Here is a 7525-nt window from a genome sequence, read left to right as displayed (position 1 = left end):
CTTTTGTCCTTCAGATTGGCTCAGCGGAGTAGGTTGATTCGTGAAGGAAATTAGAGTGCTCCTGAACTCACGTACTTGGAGTTTCGTTGAGGTACAAAAACCGCATGGTTCTCCTGTCTCTTTTTCGTATTGCATATAGGCTCGTGTGTCACCAACTCTATTCATGTACCCGTCTGTGTTTCTAAATGCAGGTGTCAAGTCCAAACAATGAAAATTTCGTTGTTGTCATCACTTAGTAAGTCTTATTTTCATCTCGGTATTTTCATGTTGAGGCATGGAATTTGGATATGTCCCTGACGACGTGGGGGTTGATCCTCTCCCTTTGGGAGCAGATATGTATAATGGCGCTGGTATTCCCTATGGCTCTTTAGTTTTTTCCTTGGCCCACTTAGAGAACATTAGATTTCCGCTCCACCACTTTCTTCATATGCTATTGTTTTACTTAGACCTTCACCCTATGCAACTAAACCCAAATCCCTATCTTCTCATATTTGGTTTTTTGGCTATTGGGTTGAAATGGGATGTGTCTATTGGCTTTAAAGATTTCATTTATCTCCACGACGTAACTTGTGTCAGGGGAGAGAATCACTATTTTTACTTTACACGTGGGTTTGGTAAAAAATTCTTCTCTTGCAAACAGCGGCGGATCCAGGAATTTTTCAACGGAGGTTCAATTTTTAAAAGCTAAGAGCTCAAAAAAAAAAAAAAAAAAAAAAAAAACTAAACATCCTTATCATTTAAACAATACTAATGTTATTCATAATTAATTAAAAATAATAACATTACAATTAACCTACAATTGTTGCCGACGAGGTTTCATATTATGAAAACGTCGCATTATATTTGCATTACTAATACAAGAAAAAATATCTTTCTCAATGTAAACAACTAAGCTATCACTTAACCATTGATTCCCCATTTTGTTACGCAATGGTGTTTTCACAATATTCATAGCTGAAAAAGCTCTCTCAACCGAAGTTGTTGCAACGGGCAAAACTAAAGCCAATGTAACAAGTAAATACACATAGTTGTATATTCTACTCCTTCCTGTATTCACCAATTTTTCAGCCAGATCAGTAATTCCGTTCAATGATGAAAACTCTGTGCTGCTCTGCATATCAACAATATAAAGCCCAAGTTGATCTTCAAGCTTCATAAGGTCTCGGTCATTAAATTCTTGAGGGTAAAATTTAGCAAAACGAAGTATTTTTTGTTTGTCAAAAGCTGCAAAATTATAAGCCGGACTCAAACATGCCATACAAAGGAGCAATTCAGTATTTACCTCTGTGAAGCGATTATTCAATTCCACTAGTTGCTTATCAATTTGCTACTAGTTGTATCAGAGACATATTGGACACCCACAAACCTTTCAATTACTTGCCCTTTTTTGTTCACATAACGCAACACCACCGTCATTTGCTCTCTTATTGAAACATCACGTGATTCATCTACCAATATAGAAAGGAATGCATTGTCCATATCACTAATAATTGCATCAATGGTTTCAGTGGCACAAGAATTGACAAGCTCTTTTTGAATTTTAGGAGCAATATACTTGAGATTCTTTGGAGCGTTCTCAAACACAACGGCACGAACTTTCTCATCATGATTTGCAAGAAATTGCAAAAGCTCCACATAATTACCCTTATTGCTAGATGTTTCGCTTTCATCATGGCCACGAAAAGGAAGACCTTGTCGCAATAAATATCTAGTGCAATCAAGTGCGGCAGTTAATAGAATGCGATAATTAATACAAGCTTGGTCTGTCTGCTTGATCACAATGGTTTCAACATGTTGCTTCTGATTCATTAAATCTGTACAATGTTGTGTAGCTTTATTGTGAAGACTTCCAACTTGTCCCACATGGTCCCTAAAATTCTCGGGTCCCTTTCTCCAATTTTTAAACCCTTTCTCAGTGAAGACATCGCTTCCATCCTTTCCTTGTTTATCAAAGTCGCATTTAAAAAGATAACAATGAAGACAAAATGCAGCATCTTTTTCTTAACTGTACTCCAACCAAACAAATGAATAATCAAACCATTTGACAAGAAAACGTCGATTACTCTCCCCCATAAGTGTTTGAGGCATGTCATTTTGGCTTTTAGGCTGACAAGGACCCCTTTGTAGATAGGTTCTTCGGATTTATTCTCGAAAATTGGGATTATAATAAGTCATTGGAGGTCTAAGTCCAGGGTCTGCAGGAAGATTAACCAATATTTCATCCAACACAGTGACCTCCGATCGTTTTGGACTACCCGAATTATTCAAGGGAGGATGTGAACTAGGTGGATTATTTGAAGGATTATTGGAACTAGCCGGATTATTTGAAGGAGGGTTGGAACTAGTCGGATTATTTGAAGGAGGGTTGAAACTAGACGGATTATTTGAAGGAGGATTTGAACTAACCGGATTATTTGAAGGAGGATTTAAACTATTTCTCTTAAAGTACCGTTCCATAACTGTGCAATTAAAAGAAAATAAGGGTTTGATGAATTTGGGTGATGTTAAGTTGGTCTTTTATAAAGAGAATTCTCAATCCCATTTAAATAAGGAATTTCCAAAACCCAATTGAATAAAGAGACTCCCAATTAAAACCCAATTAAAATAGGAATTATAGAAGCCCAATTTAAACCCAATTAACTTAGGAATTATAGAACCCCTTTGAAAAGCCACGAAATGGCCCAGCTTTTTTACTTTTTGTTTTTTAAAAAGCCCAGGTCGTTGTTACTTTCTGTTTTTTTACAAACCCTGGTCCAAAAAAAAAAGAGCAGCGCCTTTTAAAAAAAAAATTAAAAAGCCTGGTCCAAAACGACGTCGTTTTGGCCAGGCTTCGTTAAAAAAAAAACAAGTGCGTGCGCTGCGCGCAGCGCACACAGCCAGCAGTGCAGGCTTCCCATTTCGTTTGAGCATTTTGTCGAACAGGTTGCGCGCATCTATGGTCTGAAGCAGAGGTGCAACTCCAGCTTCTGTAATGGATTTTTCCGGCGACCGGAGGTGAAGGTGCACCTCCTTGCGCCTGCACAGGTCCGCCACTGCTTGCAAACCCACTTTCACTAAGCCCTGGAAGAACCAACCTATCTTAATTTCTGGAAATTGGGGGGCGCCTAAGATGTCTCATATGCCTATACCATCGACGTTTGGTTTGAATCCTAGTATAACGATTTATGCACGCATTTTCGAATATAATTGACTCTAATTACGCGGTATAAACTATCCATTTCTTTTGGCAGCGCTTCCTCCAAATATTAAGTACATTATTGTTGACGACCCGGTCACTTGGTTAGAGGAGAACCTAGTAGGTAAAGGGTGGGACATCAATCGTTTCGCAGACCCTGATACTCTTGTCCAAATCTCCATTGCTCGTCGCATCATAATTTATTTCCTGTATATATTTGTTGATCTGAACATGTGTGGGGTAAAACTGTTCAAGCATATTTCCTCCCTCGATATCAAGCTCTATTGAACTGAGAATACGACGTCCCTCGTCCGGGCCAGTTTTCAAGAGAGAGCAGCTGAGGCAGCTTATAGTAATTTAGAAGTAGAAAATAACGCATTCGAATATGAACACTCATATAAGTTGGCAACACGATTGGTGTTAGTTCTAAGATGTATGGAGAGAAGATGAAGGAAGGAATTAGAGCAATCCGCAAAGAAGTTCCGCCACGACCCTCAAGTCGTTTTGGCTTTGGACTCACCTAATTCTACATTTGCCACGAGTACCCCTTCTCATCAGCACCCTCAGTAGCATGATCTTATTCGTCGTGTTCCTCCTTACACTAGATCCGGGGGTGAGAATGACTTCGATCCTCTTACGGTTAAGACATAAGTTTAGTTACTCTCAGCGACAAAATAGGGAGTAACCCCAGTGCTTCAGATGCTGCTTTGCTATTGTTGCGAAATTTAGATTTACCAAATTAATCAAATTTTAATGCTCGCAAGTGTACGAATCAAAAGATAGTATATCTAAGTAAGCACAGATATCGTCTCACAAGGATTGATTTAATTCTTAATATTCATATCAATTAAACTGAAACTAATTTTAAATTGAGAAACTTTAATGGATGAAATTGAATTGAATTTGTAATTGAGAAAAACTAAAATTAAAGAAAGCAATTAAAACTAAAGACAAAGTTGCACGGCACAAGAGATTTAGGAAAACCAAGAGAGAAACACTAGAGCATCCGATTTCACCTTAACCAATCCTACCCAATCCCTTAGCATATCAATTCCAAGCAATTCCCCTTATTTATGATCAATTTCCCTATATTATTCAATGGCCATGGCATCTGGTTACATCAAAAGTATCTTTACATGCAATTCTCTATGGCATCTAGACGAATTCGAAACATAAAGATCCAGTAAGCTCTATGGAAATTATGTAGCAATCACACAAACCCTAACTGCATGACATCTACAATTAGTCATTCATGGTATCAATTGCAAGAAGCAAAACTCAAGTTAAGTATGGCATCTTGCATCACACTAATTCAACTTGGATGGTGATCAGACATCCAAACCAAATTAAACATTAAGCACAGCAAAAGATACTCAATAAAAAGGGAAAAACTTGAAATTAATATTAACTAAGAAATTGAGTACTCATGATTAGGCTACATCATAGCCCTAGCTAAGAAAATTAGTTCCTCATAGTCATAACTGAAATCACAATAAAAAATAGCATAAGTTTAGGAAAACCCTAGACTTGAGCCTTTCTCCTCTTGCTTTGCCGTCAGCCTTCTGCAACTTCTGTCAAAAACCTTGATATCCTCCTTCACGGAAATATTCTCCTCCCTTATAAAATCTTGCTGCCCACCTTCCTTTTATATTTTGCCGCTTCAGCAAAAAGCAATAACCCCCTTTGACTTGGACTCCTATTCACTTTAATATTGTGTGTTGATCTCCTCCGTTGACATGGTGATCTCCACCCTTTATATTTTGACGGCATGCCTAGAGAGAAAGTAGGAAAAGTAATCCCTACTTTCACTTGGAAACACAAGTAATCTCATTAAACTCTCCCACCACGTTAGCACACTCAATTTTATTTTGGCCACCAATTTTTGCTTCCTTGCTCTAGCTTTTCCAAGTCCAACCCATTTGCATTTGGATTCCAAGCCTAGCTTCCTTCTCCTTAGTTTGGGTTGCCATCCATCATCAACTTTGCATAGGCCCATTGAGATGATTCCACTATAATTGCTCAATACACCCAAAACTGCACTTCTTTTTTATTTTCCATGTATTTCCAAAATTGAGCACCTATAAATCAAAACAATTAAATTTAGTGCAATTAACCAATCCAATTATACAAAATCTAAGGGAAATATTTATCAAAAAGCTATATAAATATAAATACATCAGCTATGTGGGACCTACTTCAGAAGCTATTCCTGATCCCTTTGATAGTGCACCCTAGGAGAGGCTCTTTATCTTTGTTTATGCTTTCAAGAACCCTGTGATGTCGTACTTTTTTCTTTTGGCTTTATGTTATTTTATTAGCTCATGCACTTTGTATCCTGGGTGTGTACATAATTCCCAGATTTATTTTACCAGTCTTTTAGATGAACTATTCCTCCCGTTTGAATTTATCTCAAGGATAGTTATTTTAAACCAACACTGCGTTTTTCAAACCAGGCCAAGAGATAACGCTTTTCAAACTCAGGGTCTTTCCAACCGGAATCACAACTTTCCAATTCAAAACAAAATATTAGATATCACATTGATCAAACATGTAAAAACGAGCTACGTCTCTAAGGTATGCAAGAAATGCATCTATATAAAGGGTTGGTTGGGCGAATTGGTGTATGTACCTATACCACACATGGCTCATTAGAGCAAGCTGAAGCTCCACTTCTATATTTACGTTGATGTTCCCAAAAAGGGAGATTCCCCGAGAAGGACGTCTTGTCAAGAAATGGGTCTCCATTGGGGGAGAGATTCCAAGAGGTCCTAATGGAGTCATTGAGATATGCTCCCAGGATTCTTCTCCGACTCTCCACAAATGTTTCAAATTATTCGGATGTCTCTTATTTGCTTCACGGATCCACATCTCGAACAAGGTCCGGTGATGTCAGACGTGGAAGGAAGGCTACTTTGAGGAGGAGCAATCCAACGGGGATTATCCTCGCTTTACTGGAGGGGTGAGGGATGAGGCTTGTCCATCTCGTGTTTCTTATTGTTCTTGTCACTTATATCATGGCATGTTGTTGGAGGAACGTGATCTGCTCAAGGAGGATCTGCACGTGTCAATGCCTAAGTGAATCGTAGTGATCTCTCTACTGCGGATCTCACCATATCGGCCGCTCATTCTGGCGGCATATGCGATGGGTTTAAACAAGGAATCCACTATTACTGTGCCAAGGCCGAAGTGACCTTTCCATTTGTGGATTGGGATCGTCTCCCCTTGCCAGCAGACTAGCTGATGTTACTTCGAATGAATCAATCTCCAATAGTTGAGCGCTATTAACAAAGTTGGTAGTTTTTATTTCTGCATTTTCTAACTTTGTACTTAAATAAATCGAGGATCTTTCCTCTGCCAATAAAAGAACATTTCATGTTTTTCTCATGGCCACATGCTCAACATTATAATGTTAAGTTATTCGTATGATCTTCGATACCGTTTTATGCATGATCTCAATAACATTTTGTTGCTTGATATTTGATCACACCTTCTTGCGTGATTTACAATCACATCTTTATGCGTGATCTCGGATCACGCCTTTTAACCGCTTGTCATGGGTTTGGATTTTTGTCCGGCCACGAACAACCTCTTTTTCTCTAACCACTTGTCACTAGTATGAGTGGTAAACTATCTTAAATGGATACGGTCTCCGACCGCTGTGTCCAACAATTTATATGGTCAAACAGTTTGCATGCAAACGAAATACGAGTTCCTTTAAGTGTTCAATACATAATGGACAATTTAGAGAATACTCCAAAACAAGTGATAATACGAAAATGGTAAACGACAAGAAATTAAATACGTAAAATCAAATATAATACTTCCTCAAGTGGACTGCATTCCATGGGCGTGTTGCGTACTGACTGCTCTCAATATGCCTCAACTTATAAGCCCATTTCCCATAAACTTCTATTATTTCGTACGACCCTTCCCACATTCATCCGAGCTTTCCTACCTTCAGATCTTTGGTGTTTTCCATGACCTTCCTAAGTACTCATTCACCCACTTTGAATCTTTATGGCCGAACTCACTTGTTGAAATAATTGATCGACTGGTTCTGGTAATTTGCGAGTCACAATGCCATGGCTTCTCGCAAGCATGTTTGATGTTGTAAGCTAGCTGATACTCATTATCATTGCTCTCCACCACCAATGTCCTAACTATGGGTAGTCCAATTTCGATGGGGCTAACAACTTCAGTTTTATAAGATAAGGAAAAATGACTTTTGCCAGTCGGCTTTCGTTTGGTAGTTCAGTACGCCCACAACACGTTCGGTAGTTCCTCCAGCCATTTTCCCTTGCATTGTTCCAGCCTTCTCTTTAGGAAATCAAAGATTTTCCGGTTAGGTTT

General features: G+C 38.6%; 1 pseudogene; it reads right to left on the bottom strand.

The window, feature by feature from the left end:
* Positions 1-1308: 1308 nt before the first annotated feature.
* LOC148296707 (uncharacterized) lies at positions 1309-2457 on the bottom strand (annotated as a pseudogene).
* Positions 2458-7525: the final 5068 nt, after the last annotated feature.

The sequence above is a fragment of the Prunus avium genome, chromosome 2 (assembly GCF_965620075.1).
Source record: "Prunus avium chromosome 2, drPruAviu1.hap1.1, whole genome shotgun sequence".
Lineage (NCBI taxonomy): Eukaryota > Viridiplantae > Streptophyta > Magnoliopsida > Rosales > Rosaceae > Prunus > Prunus avium.
This window is presented reverse-complemented; position numbering and strand designations above follow the sequence as displayed.